This window comes from Pteropus medius, unplaced genomic scaffold, assembly GCF_902729225.1.
Source record: "Pteropus medius unplaced genomic scaffold, Ma_sr-lr_union100, whole genome shotgun sequence".
Lineage (NCBI taxonomy): Eukaryota > Metazoa > Chordata > Mammalia > Chiroptera > Pteropodidae > Pteropus > Pteropus medius.
The window spans coordinates 2446181-2464449 of record NW_024353906.1 but is presented as its reverse complement, the minus strand read 5'-3'; the positions used below and the strand labels follow the sequence as shown (position 1 = coordinate 2464449).

General features: G+C 37.5%; 1 pseudogene; it reads right to left on the bottom strand.

The window, feature by feature from the left end:
- Positions 1-2835: 2835 nt before the first annotated feature.
- On the bottom strand, positions 2836-2954 carry LOC120593633 (uncharacterized; annotated as a pseudogene).
- Between the last annotated feature and the right edge of the window lie 15315 nt (positions 2955-18269).

The window sequence follows — 18269 nt, the reverse complement described above, 5'->3', positions numbered from 1 at the left end:
ATTTAGAATTTTTTAATAATTCGTAATGTATATTTTATCTTCACTTATTCTTTATTTGATGCCTTTTTCTTCTTTATGTACAGCTGAGTTACTGACTATATCATTTTCCTTTTCTCTAAAGAACTTCTTTTAACATTTCTTGTAAAGCAGATCCACGGGCAACAAATTCACTCAATATTTCTTTGAGAAGGTCTTTATTTCCCTTTCACTTTTGGAGGATAATTTTGCAGGGTACAGAATTCTAGGTGGTTGAATTTTTTTTCTCTTAACACTTTAAATATTTCATTCCATTCTCTTGTTTGCATGGTTCCTAAGAAGCCGAATGTAATTCTTATCTTTGTTCTTCTATAGGTAACATGTCTTTTTCCTCTGACTTCTTTCAGAAAAAGAAATTTCTCTTTGAATTTCTGTAGTTTGAAAGGATATACTTAGGTGTAGGGTCCCCTTTCCTCCACTCTCCCCCATTTATTCTGCTTAATGTTCTCTGAGATTCCTGGATCTGTGGTTTGGTGTCTGACATGAATTTTGAAAAATTTTCAGTCATTATTCTTTCAAATATTCCTTCTGTTCCTTTCTTCCTTTCTTATCCTTGTGGTATTCCCATCGGGCATATGTTATACCTTTTGTACTTGTCACATGGTCCTTGAATATTCTCTTTTGTTTTTTTTTCCAGTCTTTGTTCTCTTTGCTTTTCAGTTTTGGAGATTTCTGTTGACACATCCTCAAGCTCTGAGATTTTTCCTCAGCCTTGAACATGTCCAAGTTCATTAAAGGCATTCTTAATTTTGTTAATAGAGTTTTTGATTGTTAACATTTCTTTTGGTTCTTAGGATTTCCACCTCTCTGCTTACATTGCCTGCCTGTTTTTGCATTCGATCTACTTTATCCAGTAGAGCTCTTAGCATATTAGTCATATTTGTTTTAAATTTCCAGTCTGATAATTTCAAAATCTTTCCATATCTGCTTCTGATGCTTTCTCTATTTATATTGTATTTTTGTCTTTTAGTATGCCTTGTAATTTTTTATGATAACATAACATGATGTACTGTAAAACGAACAGCTGTAAATAGGCCTTAAGTAATGTGGTGGTAAGTGTGGAGGAAGAGAAAGTGTTTTATAGCCCTATAATTAATTAGGTCTCAAACTTTTAGTGAGCCTGCTTCTCTGGACTGTGAACTTCACAAGTGTTTCTCAGTTTTTTCCTCCCCGCTTATAAGAAAGAGAGTGATTGGAGAGAAAGGCTAAAGCTGACTGTAGTTGGGAGTTTCCCTTCCTCTGGGTCAGTTAAATTCTTTTTTTTTTTTTAAATTATTATTATTATTTTTTATGGTGACATTGGTTAATGAAATCTAATAAGTTTCAGCTGTACATTTTAATAGTAAGGCATATATATATTTACACTGTTCACTTCCCACAGTTAGATTTCTTTCTGTCACCACATATTTCTGATAATACTCCAGCATATTAGGCTCTGGTTAACTAGTTTCTCCCGAGGGCAGGCTTTGTTAAGAAAAACAGAATGATCTGGAGAAATAAAATGGTTCCTTTCCTCCTCCCTCTTCCAGAAGCACAAGGGGATTTTTCTTAAATATTTACTGTGAGAACCTGAAAGAGCTCCTAGAGGCAAGTCTCACAAAATTGCTCCCCAACTTCCCCCATGGCTGGGTCCCTCTGGAGTTTTAAACTCTCAGAGTCATCTATATGGAGCCTTCAGCAAGTCATCAGTTACAATTAAGGTTTTCCTCTCCCTGGCATTGGTTCCCAAGGTGGTTTCCTTTCTGAGTCTCTTCTGGTAAGCCATGACTCCCTATATTCACCTGTCTGGCTCTCTAATGTTAGAGGCAGCAATTTGCCCTGTTTCTTTACTTGTTTTATGTATCCTACAGAAGTTATTGATTTTAGGTCTGTTCAGATTTTTACTTAGTAGGATAAAGTGACAACTTCCAAGCTCCTAATATGCTGAACTGGAAATCAGAAGTGGCAATCAGTAACTTTTAATGATGCGAAGATTCTAAATATTTAGGCTTAATCATAGTTTATGCACAATAACAAAGCAATGCCTTTAATGTGTATTTCTAAAAATATTGAACTCTATTTTTATAAGGAAAACTCCATATTACGTAGTTAATTGAGAGTAAAAATCTATTTCTTCAACTCTTTGTAAAAAAAATGATATAAACTATAGGATGGCAAACTATGGTTCATTGGCCAAATGCAATTGCCTGCTGCTTGTTTCTCTATGATTTGTGAGCTAAGAATTCCTTTCATTTTTAGATAGTTGAAAAAAAGCAAAAGATGAGTGGATTTTGTGATGCATGAAAATTATGTGTAATGCAAATTGCAATGTCTATAATTAAAGTGTTTCTGAAACATAGTCACACTGTTTACATGTTGTGGATGGCTGCCTTAACACTATAATGACACAGTTGACTAGTTTTGACAAAGACTGTATAACCTGTAAAGCCTAAAATATTCACTACCTGCCCTTTGCAGAGAAAATCTGTCAACCCCTGAAATAACTAATAAGACATTGATGCCACAGGTATCCTTGGTAAGGCCAGAGTCCTAGTCTCCTGGTTGGGGTTTGTTCGCTCCTCTTACAACATGCAGAGCCATCGTTTGACTTTGGATGCTGACTGCAATCAGAAGAGACAGCCAGAGAAAAACATTCAGTCTAATCCCATATAATACTCCATTCTTTACTTAATATGAGTTTCCTTTGAAAACAAGATGGTTCTTATTAATTGTTGTTTCAAAAACAAAACTGACATTAAATGTAGAATTGTGTTTTTTTATTTTTTATTTTATTTTTTATTTATTTAATTTATTTTTTTATGCCTACAGCACCTGGTCTTCCTAGGTGGTCTCCCATCCAAGTACTAACCAGGCCCGACCCTACTTAACTTCTGAGAACTGACTGGATCGGGCTTGTTCAGGGTGGTATGGCCGTAGAGCAAAACTGTGTTTTGAAAGCCTAGGTAAAAGAGGATTTTTTTCCAGAATAAAATTTATTTTGTTATTTATTTTTCTCATTATAAAAATATGTATTTAGTGTAAAAGTTATAAGAACACAGAGAAGCGTAATATAAAAACAAAAATCACCTAAAATCCCACCTCTCAGAGATAACCACAATTTGACCTCTGTCTATCCTGTGGCTCAAGAGAAAGAGCTGATATTTATCTTTCAGCTTATCAAAGGAGGTGGCCCACTTCCCTACCCTAAAAGGGAGCCCATTGACTCTTTGGTGGTGGTCAAGGGTTAGTTGAACTCTGTGAGGCTCCAGTCACTGAGACTCAGGTGGGAAGCCAGTAGGTCTGGCTGCTGTCTAGACCTCAGATAGGTCAGTTTATATCAGGGATAACAGCAGTAAAATGCTCTACAGAAAGCATTGCATATGTATTCATTCATTTAACCATTCAATTAACTGGTCAGTGACTAGTCGCATATTAGTTTCCTATTGCTGCTGTAACAAATGACCACAAAGTTAGTGGCTTAAAACAATACAAATTTATTCTTTTACAATTTTGGTGGTCAGAAGTCTAAAATCAAGGTGTTGGAAGGGCTGCTTTTCTTCTGGAGGCTTCAGGAAAGAATCCGTTTCCATGCCTTTTCTACTTTCCAGAGGTCAGCTGTATTCCTTGACTATGGCCTCTTTGTCCATGGTCAAAGCACATCACTCCAACATCTGGTTTCATGGTCACGTCTCTTTATTTTCACTGTTTCTCAATATCTTGCCTCCCTCTTATAGGAACTGTTATGATTACACTAGGCCTACCCAGACAACCCAGGATAATCTCTCTACCTCAAGATCATTAATTTAATCACACCTGCAAAATCCCTTTTGCCATGTAAGGTAACATATTCACAAGGATTAGAAGAATATGGATGTCTTTGGGAGACCATTATTCTGTCTACCACAGTATGTGAATGCCTGCTTTGTTTCTGATACTAAACTGGGCTCCAGGAAGTCAGAGATAAGTGAACATGGCCCCTCCCCCTTGAATAGCTGAATTCCAGACGAGAAGAAGGAGCTTGAGTGAAGAAAAGGCACAGAAGAGGGAAGTGAATCGTGTGTTTGAGAAATGACGATCAATTCAGCATTTGAGAAATTAGTGCTCTTTGGCTGAAGCATTTGATAGCAACTTGATTGAATTTGAACAGAAATGTTTTTTTAAAAAGGATATAGAATGACAAATGAAACCCAAGGTCAAGAGTGCAGGTGGGCAACAGGAAGGCCTGGCCAGAAGCTGGAAAATGGATAGAAACCCAAGCAGTTTTTCTTCATGTATCTACTCCTGTCTAGTCTATATGTCTAAAACACCTTGCCATAGTTCCAGAACTTTGCTTTTTTTTTTTTTTAAAAAAAAATACAATCACCTCTTTGCACTATTACAGATTCTTAGGAAAGAGTCCAATTTACTGTTGACTTTTGGGCCAATTCACTCTAACCTTGCTGATATCACAGAGTGATATCACAGGGGAACTCTCTAGAAAGTCTTTACCTTGGGGGTTTGAATATCATATTCCATTGCCATGTAATGACTTTTTCCTTCTCAAGGGGAGGCAGGTCATTAATTTATTATCATGCTTCTTAGATTATGGAATGCCTAAAGTCATAGGACGAATGTCACTGCACACATTGTAAAACATATAATTGCTCTGAGAGAAAATAATGTATCCTAATTTTATTCCTTTGTTTAGGAATTCTGCTAGCTCATCTTATTGTACATATATATGTCTCTCTAATCCAGTGGTTCCCAACTGGGGAAATTTTTATAAAATATTCATGTCCGGACTCCTCCCAGAGCAATCGAATCAGAATCTGAGGTGGGAATAGACATCTCTGTTAAAAAAAAAAAAAATGCCCTGGATGAAATGAGTACATGTAACAACTGGTTAAACCGAATAGGTCTGTAGTTTGGTTAACGGTATTGTTCTGATGTCAGCTTCTTGGTTTGCTCATTGGGGGAAGCTGGGGAAGGTTACAAGGGAGCTCTCTGTACTAGTTTTACAACTTCTCGTAAGTTTAAAATTATTTAAAAATAAAAATTGAAAAACCAAAACAAACGAAAAACAAAGAACCTTCCCTCTCCTCAAATAAAGAGTTATCAATCTGACAAAGTTATTTTTGAAAGTGTTATAAATAGTAAAAGCATGCTCTAGGTGATTCTGAGGAAGACTGAGAGTGTCTACCTTAATACATTTAGAGGAAATGAGTCCCTTTGTGTAAGATCAAAGTGGATTCCCCTAATGAGGACTTCAACCAAATAAGGTTTCAAAGAGATTAAATTTAGGAGAGTATATGGGTAGAATTTACCTTCTGCTTTCAATATCAGGGGATGTAATAAAAGGTCAGAGCACCTCTTTTATTGGGTTGTAGAAATGACTCAGAAATGTCCTATAGAGCCTGGGCCATAGGCTTCAGACACTCCATCCATTGTTATTTGTCCCCAGCATGAATGAGCAATCAGCTTGGAGCTCAGGCTGCTTGAATAACTGATATTTTCTGTCTCTAGGCAGTGTGCTGAATGCTAATAAGTGAAACAAACAGATTATTGGACATTATACTTAATATGGAATAACAGGGCACGTGAAACCCTCTGCTCTGTTTTTTAGTCTTAGTGTTCTAAGATTTCCGTCTCAAAGCAATTTAACAAATCAAAGAGTAATCAAGCTGGGAAAAAAAGAGTCATACTCAATCTGGGGCTGATTCTTAAATAGAAGGAAACTTTTTGGGTGAAAGAGACATTTAAGAAAGTTATTTTGAACTTGAAAAGTAATAATTTTCATTTGTAATAGAGCTATAGATATTAGAAGGGTTTATTTTGTATTAGATTTCAGGCTTTATAAGCCCGAAGTAGGTACAACTATTTAAGTGCCTTAGGAGTTTTTTTGTTATAAGTGACAGAGTATAAAAAGTGGGGGAAAGATTTATTGATTAACTGGGAATTTGAAGGCATTCTTGCCTTTAGATGGCTAGATTCAGGTTTGAAGCAATGTCATTGAATTGACTCTTTCTCTACTTGACTCTGCTTTTTTCTACATTAGTTCCTCTCTCAGTAAAGTTTTCCTAGTGTAGCAAATATATATGCTAGTAACCCCAAGTACATATTTTCCTTTCAGCTAATGATCCCCAAAGATAAAGAGCAATGTGTTCCTAGTGGCTTCAGGCAAACTCTCAGGAGTGGCTCTCATTGTCCTGGCTTAAGTCACATGCTCATCTCTGAAGCAATCACTGTTTGAAGAGGGATGGGAACTCCTACTGGTCAGGCCTGAGTTATATGACTACTCCGAGGTGTGAGGTCAGCTTCTCCAAACTACATATGGACTGAAAATGGAGCTGAAATGGTTCTCCAAAGAGCTGCTGGTCATACAGAAGGTGACAGTTCCCATTGGATGAGGCTCATCTGTGGAGATTGGCGGTAGCATTAGATATTAGCAAGTGAGTGTGGTAGGGAAGTGATGGTGGATGCCTTGTGGTGACTAATAGGTCTTATTTGTGAACATTCAGGAGAAATCTCCCACCCCAGATTCCCAGCAACTTCCCTTGCCTCCAAAAATTTTTTGGAGGCAAAGGAAGTTGTCCATTAGCATATGAAGGGCCTGTGAAACATAATCTGCTTGGGTGAAATCATAAATGAAAATCAAAGTGGAAATTCAAAGTCAGACATTGTATAGCAGGGCTTACAAGGGAATTGATTTGCGTTAAAAGGTTTCATTTCAAATGTTTGCCTATCTTGTGCAGTTTCTTTTATATTCTATACACTACTGTTTGGGAAGAGGGAAACTGGTTTCTCATGGTGGAGAGTGGCAAGTTAGTGAGGGAAGAGAATGAGGGAATATGGATGGAAGCTGGAGAGAAGAGGAGCAGAGAAATGGTGTGTATTTAGATCTAATTTAACTGTCGGATTCATGAATCTTTATGAATAAGTGTTACACAGCAATAAAAAGTTTTAAAATGTTGGTTTTTAGTTTTTTGGCTCATCCTTAATAGTTTTCCCATAAATTGTCCACAGGCCAAAATGTTTCCACACATTTGAGAAAGCACCCCAAACAAGCATCATGTGCTACTGCAGTTGAGATAAGTATGAGAAGGGATTCTTGGAAAGCTGAACCTTCGAGAGGCAGGCGGAAAGCCAACAACTACAATTTGGTCTCAAAAAAGGATGTCAGCAGCATATGTTATACCATATGCTATAGCAGGCCGAAAGCCTTGGAATAACTTAGAACACTTTAGGAGTTTTTAGATAGATGATCTTTTAGGAATTTACATAGATGGTCTTTTGAGATAAATGTAGAGATCTATTGCAATCTCTTTCTAGGATCAATTACGGAATCAACATTTTGAAGAAAGATCCAGTGACTCTTTCTAGTACTCTTTGATGGGTTTTCTTGGGCACTGAAATAGATCCATTTCACTCCCAAAATGTCCTCCATCCTTTTAATAGGGGCCTTTCAAGCATTTCCAGGTCAATAGGTGGAGGAAGAAACTAATTTTCTGGGAAGATTTTCTGTTAGTAGTGTTAGAGTAACTCTTGGATTTAATGGATCCTTTTTAGTACATATTCTGTTGGCTACTTATTTAATATTTTAAACCTTTGGTTGATTTAAGAAACAGCTGAATTTGGTAAAAGGAGAATAGAAATGGAATGAAAGGTTGAGAGTTCCTTTCCTGGTCTTACTATATACTAGATGCACATCTTTGGAAAGTTAGTTCATGTCTTAAAGCCTGGATAGTCTAAGCTGTAAAATAGTATAGTAAAACCTACTGCAGAGGCTTGCTTTGAATATTAAAGTAAAGAGGTAAAGAGGCCTGCAAAGTGCCTGGAACGTTTTAGGAAACAAACACAGACAAAACCTGTCATGAGATCGTAGAAACAATAATCTAACATTTAGCTGTAGCACAGATTCCCACAGGTCTATCTGTGGCTTGGTCTTTTTGATGGATTTCCATAGACCCAGTGATTTACTACATAAGCCCCTGAGAGTGGTGAGCTCAAAGAGGCTTTCAGGAAATATATCCACCACAGGAATTTTAGTAGCCTGTACATTGTCCCAAATCTATTTAGTCAGGGTTAAAGATGCTGGATCATCAATCTGAATATAAATACATACTTCTTTTTAAAAACCCTACAGTCAAATTACAAATTATGACCTATAAATGAACCCAAGGCATTTATGCTTCTTCTTGGAAGATTTCCAAGATGCCATTAAAGAGACTTACAGTTACTCGTTGGTGAATTTAAGCATTACCCACCCCTGACTCACCATGCCACAGTATAGTGGTTAAGAATTGATTAGCTTGTTCTAGATGGGCCAGTGAAAAATACTGCAGAAATCACCCAGGGAAGGCGGATATAATAACGTGTGCGATCTTATTACAGATGGCATTTGTCTTAGTCTGTTCAGGCTGCCATAACAAAATACCATGAATTAGGTGTTTTAAACAATAGAAGTTTATTTCTCACAGTTCTGAAGGCTGAGAGGTCTAAGATCTAGTTGCTGGCAAGGTAAATTTCATTCTGAAGCCTTGGCTTGTAGGTCGTCACAGTCTTGCTGTGTGCTCACATGACCTCCTCTTAGGGTGGAGAGAGAGAGGAAGAGAGAGCAACCACTGGTCTCTCATAGAGAAATTAATCCCATCATAAAGGCTTCACCCTCATGACCTCATCTAAACTGAATTACCTCCCAAAGTCCCCACCTCCGAATACCATGACATTAGGGGTTAAGGTTTCAATGTATAAATTTGGGGTGGTGGGGACACAAACGTTTAGTCTTAATAGCATTTATTAGTATCAAGAGATGTGTAAAAATATGGCCATAAATCTAAAAGACACATAACTTCTTGAACCTGTTCATCCCTCCACTGCAAAATTAGCTGATTATCTCATTAAGTCATCTTTCCTCTCTCCCACCATAAGTAATTTTAAAACCTCTTCTACTTTGTACCCAGAGAATTATTTTAGAATTTACCTATTAACCACAAGTTACTCATCACCAAGTATTGTGATTTTGACTGACAATATTACCATAGTTTTTTGGGGAAAGGAAACATAATAATTTTGTAATAAATAAATATTCGTATTAATAAATATAAATTTTGCAACATGTTTGAAATTGTGTCTTGTAGGATTATCCCACATGAAATCTATAAAAAGGAAAATTGGAAGATAAGACTTTATCAGTATTGGTTCAGCCTTCTCCAAGGGACAGAAACACGATCTAGCAGAGAATTTTGATCAAAGAAGTAACCTTTCATATAGAACAAGATCTTACCAGACTTTGCCAGTGATGAGACGAAATATCCCTGATGGCCATCAAATTTATTATGCCTCATTTTTTTCTGCTCATTCTTTGAGAAAGATCCTAATAACTAATTTAGTTCTTCAGGTAACTTAATGAGGAAAGTTGTCCAGAAAGTGACAACTATACTTAAATAAATTTAAAAAACATTCTGGACCTTAGAGGAAGGCATATCTTTCATTGTAAATTACATACATCAGCTTTTGGTGAGTTCTATTCATGGGATGTGGGAGTGTTAGTTCTCCAAGACTGGTCAACTCTGGGTCCACTGAAAAAAATTTTTAAGGTTTTAGATTTTAAAGCATAGAATTAGAGCTTGGATATAGAGATTACACCAAGATACTGACCACAGTGAGACCTTGCTTGAATTACTAGTGTATCCGGGTCTCTACTATCTTCTCACTTGCCAAATCTGAATGGGTATGTCAGTTGTCACCTCCCAGCTATTGTGTTATCTTCATACACACAGGGAATTATCTCCCCTTCACAAGCTCACAGAATAGCTCTTCCCCAAATACTGCGTATTTGGCAGCATATGCAGTAACTGTGCCAGAATGCCGTAGGGCATGAATAGAATTATATTTTCAGGATCTCTGATCATTTCTTCATATGCAACATCCCACCTCCTTAAAGAGTCTACACAACAGCTTGGTTTTAATGGGACACATTTTATATCAAGAATCAGTGAAAGTTTTCAGAAGCTTTAAAAAAGTTTGAAGACAGTTGTGTATCCATCCTTTGAGTGCAAAGTGATACATAACACAGTTACAACACTGTGCCCAACAGGCCTGTCTCGCCAAGCACAGTTTTATAACACTTGAGGTTAGAAACTGTTCTGGGAGAACACTCTGGCTAAAAACTTTGAGGCCAGTTTAGTAAAAGGTGTTTTCGTTCATTCACATTGCCAATTAAACATCCTGGTTTTCTGGCCACTAAACCATTTACAGATATTTTTGATTTGCTCTTTTTTTTGTTGAGTCTTTTCACATTTTTTCCTATTTTGTTAACAGAATCTTGTTGTAGGTATAATATCTGTAATTCTTCAGGGTACAGGTTCCATTGAACTGTATGCATTAATATAATCTTTCAACTTTAAACAGACCTTTGTTCTTATAACAGCTGTTTCTATGAATATTTCATTAGTGAATGTTTACTAGTAACACTTCCGATTCTCATTTTATTTTGAACAACCTCACTGTCTTCCTTTGTTACTAGATATAAGTATTGTTTCCTTTAAAACTCTGGCCAGAGACCATCTTTCAGACATGCTAGGAATTTATAGGGGCAACTTCTATAGATTTTCTCTAAGTTGAGTTGTCAATGATTTCCAGTCTGTGTGTTATTGACATAAAATAACTCTATTGAAAGAATAATTCTTCAAATAATGGGATAGTGAAGTGTTTAAAGCACAAAAAGACAGAATTCAAGGATATATCTTCCAAATAGACAATATCTGGGGTGACCAAAATATCCTTAAATACAGGCATATTGACTGAAGCCCCAGATCTCAGGTTGCTCACTGTACTCTCCCTAAAATGTCAAGCTAAAGTCCATCCTGGTACTAACATCATCTGTTATCTGCTGACAAATGTCCATCCCATTGAGAACTAGAGAGTCCTCTGAATAATTACATATTTCTGCTTAAGAAATTGTTCAGTAGGTATATTCAGATCTTTGATCCAAATGCTCACATAGCCTTTATGACATATTACCACAAATTTCTCTCCAGTTTGATGTCAATCAACCCATACCCTTCAGTTTTTGTCATGGTACGCATTGTCCTTCTGACAGTCCAGATATCTCCTTTTGGTTCCCCAGGATTTTATGAGATCCACAGCAGAACCTAAAGTTGCGGAAACAGGAAGCACAAATTCTACAAGTAGGTCACTGAAAGTCATGGCAAGAGGTACCAATCTTATTTCTACTTCTTAGCTGAATTTCCTAGCTAATGATGACACAGCACAACAGATAAATTGTTGTCTTGATACATATGTTGCATCCTGGAGGAGAGCATCCAACTAGGCAGAATGTTCCTGAGATGGTACCTTATCTGAGTCTTTGACAAGTCATTCCACCATTTCATAAATTGGATACTTCCGGGGATGAGTACATGGAAAGCCAACTGTTGCACTTTCTTTGAGGTAACATGGACATCTTGGTCCCAGGCAATGTTGTGTGAAATACAATAGCTATAAATCAGAAATTCTTAACTCCATGAGAAGAGATGGTGAGTGGTAAAAGACAACTCATATCTATAATATGTATCAATTGTGGTAAGGCAAATAACTATCCCCTCTAGGGTATATGAGGTAGTCTCTGGATCCTAAAACAGGTTAACCCCATAAGATTATACCAATAAAGTGAAGCAGCCATTTGATAATCTCAATACCCAATAGCTTGCTGTTCTGCATCTCAGTTAACCACTGGTGAAAGAAAACCTCAGTAACTGTGATGGTCTGTATGCAAGGGGTCATCACCACCCTACTTACCACCTCCATGAAGTACCTGTTGCTCTCAGATTAATAAATAATCAAACACCAAATCCCATTGTAAGGTCTGTTTTCCCACGGCCACTACTGAATCTGTCTTTGCATAGGTTCCCTAGAAAACAGGATCTGAGGCAAAAACTTACATCTTAACATTTTAGAGGAAAGTTTAATTCCAAGAAAGTAGAAATGAGGGAAAATGAGAAGTGAGGCAAGGGAAGGAGGGAAATATAAAGGGATGTGTTACTGAACTGGCTACCCCCTCAAAGATAACAAGCTCAGCTGATTGCTTGGCTTCATAAGATGTCTTAAGAGAGGCCACATAAGCTCTTACTGTACCTTTGAAGCAGTCTGTGGTGCAGGGACTGGCGAGAGGTTGGGGAGGAAGAGAGAAAGGGAATAAATTTATTTGCTTTCACCCATCTTCTCCTAATACTTCAGCCCATCCCAGGAGGCATTATTTCTGTATTTCTGGGTTGCGTTGCCTCATCTCTTCAGGCAACTGTTGGAGAAGCAGAGCTTCTGTTGGTCCCTTCTCAATCAGCCCTATGTCTGGGTCTACTTGATCTGTGTGTGTGAGGGAGAGGGGCAGCTTCAGTGACCTGCTCTGTGACCATAGGACCTGTGTTAGGCTGTGGTTGAGGGTAGGCACAAACAATGTGAAGTAGGTGTGGTCAGAAGAGTCTGGGATAATACATAAACTGAGTCTGGAACTGGTGTGGTCAGAAAAATAGAGATTTGCCTCAAACCTATACTCCAGTAAACTCTTCTTTGCCTGGAAAATTCCACAGGAGTAATCAAGAATACATTTTCAGCATGAATTCTCATAAAACATTTATATTTCTTGCTCTCTCTAGGGCACCTAGCAAAGTGCCTGCCACATAAAAGACTCTAGGCAATTTGGCTTTAGAAGCCTTGTAGTTCTTGCAAACCCATCTTTAATGTCTGGTGGACCCAGCAGAAAAATTGCCACACTAGTCTATGGAATTAGCTTCTCACAGAGCATACATACTAGGCAAGAAAGTAAAAACAGCAACAACAACAAAACCCAAACACAGTTTCTGACATTTAACTTAATTCCCTGCTTTATTTCTATAACTTAAATCTCAACCTACTGGAAATGATTTTTAACCTTTTTGAAAAACTTTATTATTCTTTTTCTTTGAACATATATGCCTTTAAACTATTTTTCCTAGTTAAGACAGGAAGTTTGAATTATGCCTTTTTATAATTTAAAGCTATTTAATTTTGAACTTAAAACAATCAGGAATATCAACTAGCTCGGATTATATGTTTAGTAAGTACTTTTACATTTAGTTTGTGGGGAAGAATGCGGGTTGGGGGATGGTATAAGGTAAGAGGCAATTCAAAGAGGACTAGAGATACATCGATATATTTTTTAAAATTAATTTTTAGGGTTTTTTTAAAAATTTTTATATCAGGAAATCCTCTATTATAATTAATTAACATATTAAGATTATTTACCAGCACTGATAAATTAGTTTTCTCAATCAATATTTTAGGTGCTTGAATTATCATTTTGTGACATTCACCCCACACCAGTAAGTTATATTTTTTGAGAATTCATATATCAATATAAAAAAAAAAACAATCATTGAGATGGTTTAGTTAAAAGTGTCAATTATATGCAATAATTCTTATTAAATAAAGATCTTCACTATTTTTTCGGGGTGAAGATATATATGAATATATAAGGGGATACCTGCCTAGTCTACTCAATTAGAACACTAGTGCAAGAACTAAGACCTCACTTCATTCTGCTTCATTCAGATAGTACTGGTAAACAACATTTAAAAGGTTTTAAAAAATACATTTTTCTTAATAAAAGCAACAAAATTTTATTTGTCAAGGATAAACTAACTATATGAAAATGGGAGCTATTTAGAATTTGCTTACATGTTTATTATATATATATGTATGTGTTATATACTAAATGTAGTTTATAAGATAAATAACATATTTTATATATTTTCAATATTGTCTTAGGTGACAAATACTATTTAGGCACTTCTACAGAGTATATTGAGGCTAATTATCAATACTCTCTCATTAGGACATTGGTGAAGCCATTGACCAGAATTGTAAAAATTGCATATCATTTCTGATCTTTGTCTGGACCTCCTCGTATTCCTTTTCAGGTTAGAAATCTTCATCCCATGTCCTATGCCTTAGACTGATCCTCCAATCCTTCAACTGCCTATTTCTTGGTACTATTGCTAACCTCTGTCTGTCTGCAGTTGTCCAAAGTTCCATTTCTGATGCAGAGAGTTTATCAGCAACAAATTTATGCAGCACAGGAGATGAGACTTTGGATATACTCCACTCAAATGTCTGACACATATGTCCTTTGCTATGTGCCACCACTGTGGGGGGTGTTTTTACAATTTTTCTATTCAACATGTATTTATTAAGTGTCCGCTTTATGCCAGGGTTTGTGATAGGTGCTGAGAATGCAGAAAGGAGTGAGAAATTCCTAAAACCTTCTCTCCCAGACCTTATACTTTAATAAATGTATGGACAATGAAAATAAGAAGTTACAATAGGGAATGCTGGGATAGCGGAACCATATGGTGCCTTTGGATTAAATAACAGGAAGGGGGAATCGTGGCTGGCTTTATTGCAGAAGGACATGTGATATATGAAGGAAGTATGTGAAGGGGTGAACTAGATGTGGAGCATTTTATAGTTCTCAGAGACTTAAGTAATTAAAGAAAGTTAGGTTAAGTGTTGCATGAAAGAAGCTCCTTTATTTAAGGTTGTCCCTGTCACTCAATAAAACCCAGGTTAAATGCTAGCCTCCATGTCAGATCAGTCTGTTTTTTGTTTGTTATTTACATGAAAATTAATCGCTACATTCAAAATCAGCAAATATTTATTAAGTGCTCTCTATACGCCAGAGACTTTTTATGAACTTGGTTTACATTGGAAAAACAGGGAAGGATCTTTGCATGGAGATCTTATATTCTAACTGGGTGGGAGGGGGACAGACAATAAACAATAAGCATTATAAATAAGTCAATTACATGATATGTTAGAAAGTGGAGTTATGCAGAAAGAAAAAGAGTAGAGCAGTTTAAGAAAAATACGTAGCATGGGGACAAAAAATTTTTACTTTTTATGTTTAATTTTTGTTAGATGATCTTGGGTTTGTATTCTAGATTTTACAGTGATTATTCAGGGTTTTTAGTTGTAGACAACAAAATTCACTAACTCATTTAAGTGGAAAAGTGTTTGTTATCAGAGATTAGGTAGGTTAAAGAAACTTTGCAAAGGCCAAGGAACCAAGCTGGGTTACTACACAGGTAAGAACACAACATCTTGGAGAAATGCTCAAGCACACCTCAGGACTATTCTAGGAGATTTCCATTGCCTCTAATGCTGCCATACCTTTGACATGGGGGACCAGGAGCTGAACCTCCACACAGCTGCTCCAAAAGAGACACATACTTCAACCAAGTACAATCTCTGTGCAGAGAAGCTCCTCCTGTCACTTCTGCCTCGAGGAGTTGCTTGTGAGAACGTAGGCTGCACATGGAGCCCAGTTTCAAGGGAATCTGTGTGATGTAGTTTCTAATTTTCCAGCCTCTATGATGCTGAGTGTTATACCAGAAAAAAAGTTGAGTGAGTGTTGAATGAGCCAATTTTCTTTATATGTCACATCCAGTTACTAGTCACATGACCTTGGAAAAATTGTTTTATCTTTCTTAGTCTCAGTTTTCTCATCTGTAATGTGGGACCAGTAATGGGACATACCTCATAAGGTTGTGAAAATTAGTCAAATAGATAACAAATGCTGTGAAGATGAACACAATAGATAAATGCTACTAGTGCTTTGCTCAGTTGTATGAAATTGCGAAATAAATGTTGTCTTCTATTATGGCTATTATTATTATGTGGCCCTACCTCAGACAAACTGCATGCCCTGGGAAATAACCAATTCAGACTGTCTTTGGGCTTTGCTATTTTGTACTGAACACACACATTACTTTGCCAAGCCCAAGGTGCTTTATTGGTAGACAGAGTAATAGATTAGGAGTGGAACAGGGAAGGGTGGGCAAGACTTTACAAAATTTACGAAAACTCCTGACTGCATGTTTAGCTACCTAAAATTTAATCATGAGCTCTTTAGTCTTTCGGGTCTCTTGGGTTTTGTTATTTGAGTTCATTAAGACTTACAACAAAACCATTAACAACTTCTGTCTTATATTTCTGGTTTCCTACTTTAATTATGAATGCTTTATGGCAGATTAGTCTCTCACTGCACAGAATTTATCTTAATAGCGTCTGTCCTAAGAGACTACCTTAGAGGGCCTGGAATTGTCATGCTCCTCTGACCATTTGCCAGCTGTTCAGCTCCCACTGGGGTCTTTTTAGATCTTCTCTCTGCAGACCACCACTTTTTTCCCTAATAGTTATAACTAGGAACCAGAGTTTCAGGATCCTCATCTGGTACCAAATTAGCAATCTCACTAGTTCTCTTGTGAGAACTGAACTCCTGTGTTGGTCCCCATGAGTCAGCTGCCTAGCTCTCTATTCCATTTTAGCTCCTTCACAGTGGGAAGGGTAATTCACAGTGGGAGGCAGGAGTCGACTTCCAGTTCCCCAATTTTCTAGTCGGGTGTTGGGGTAGGATCCATACTCTATGACTTAGAATATTTCAGACTCTTGAGTGGTCTGTTCCCTCCACTCATGGATTCCTGGTCACTGAGTTTTACCAATGCGATCTGACACCTAGTGCTGATTGCTTCTGGAATTTAAAATCTGGACAGTGTCCTCTCACAGACCACTAGGTTGAACAATCTAGCTCTTCTCTGCCAATCTCTGCATTTGGGCTGTATTCTCCCATCCCCTACATAGAAACCCTCTATCCCAAAGGTCCCAGCTCAGGTTCACCAGGCTTATGACCAAAGTGAAATCTTTATGAGCACCCTATAGCAAGTCTTATGAGAATGAGATAGAAACTGGATAGATACCTTTGGAGGAAAGGGTCAGAAAGAGATCTTCGTTTGCGTCATCAGTCTGCAGTGCCAGCTCTGGTGACATCATTGTTCAGAATTTGATGTACAGGGAAATTTGTGTATACAGCATCCCTTCATCTTTCATTTTCAAAAAGAATTTCTTTTTATCCCCCAAATATCCTTCAATTTATTTATCTTAAGGAGCCCTGCTTCTTTGGCAGTTTTCCTCTGGCTTCATTAGTTGGAAATCTCTCTGAGCTCCTCTCCTTGGCTGCTGATCCCTGTCTGACTGACAGCATCTAAACGATGACCTCCCTCCGGGAATAAGCAGAGGGATCTCTGAGGAATAACTGAAAGTCTTTTAGAAAACAAAGCCTTCTTCCAACCACTTATAATTTCCTTCTGAGTGCTCAGCAAAGTGAAATAGCTCACAGAAATGTCCCTCCTTGTATCCGCCCCTCATGGACCAGCCGACCATTTCTGTCCATTATATAGGACTGTTTGGTCAGAACAGTAACTTAGAGATGTCATCTTTTCGTTGAAGGGTCCTTCGTTTAATAAGCAGAGTAGACGGAAACATGTAGAAATGTCAGCGCAGTATGAAAGGATTTTTCATTGCAGTGTGAATGATGACAACATTTTTAATTGAGAAGAGCATTGCTGTGCATGAGCCAAGAGACTCTTTCTCTGGCTATTGGGAACTATTTCCTCCAGGACTCATCCCACTAGCTCGTCATCAAGTGAGAGTGTTTCTTGGGCTCCATGCCAGTTCTTGGACGGCTGAAATACTTGCCTGGACTCTGGCTGCTCGCCCCACAGTGCTCTCTGAAAGAGTCACATAGTGACTCACATAGAAAGCTGTTACCTCATTTTGTTGACTTCCATTGTGTGGGCTGAAGGTTGCATTTAGGTGGGAGAGAGGAAAATAAGGACCAGAAATAAGGTGACTAATTGCCAATCTCAATTACCAAATGGCACATGAGAACATTGAAGCTCCTAATAAGGAAAGTAAGGTGAGGGCTTTGCTCTCTATGGGATTACTTTTGTAACAAGGTACTTGTGAGTCACAGCTGATCTGGAGATAGGCACAGTGAGTTCAAGGAGGTTGATGAATGACATGAAGATTTGTCAATAAATAACACCCAGAGGAGAAGGGTAAGGGGTGACTCCAATAGCATGGAAGGCAATAACCTTGAGGAATTCCTACATTGAGCATCTGTCTTGATGCCGGTATAGTCTAAGTGTGAGTTGAGCTCTACCAACCCCCTAGAACCCCTACAATCTTTTAAAACCCCTTACAAGATAGAGTGGGCTTGAATCCTCATTTCATGCCTTATAGTCTCCAGGTTCCAGCTTTTGTGTGTGTTTCTTTGATTTTGCCTCTTGTGGACCCTGAGATAAAACTCTACCCCTTCCTTGATATCCTCGAAAATATCTTGTGTAACAAAACAGAAAAAAAATGTAGTCAAGTTTATTAAAGATATAGGGGTAAAAGGAGAA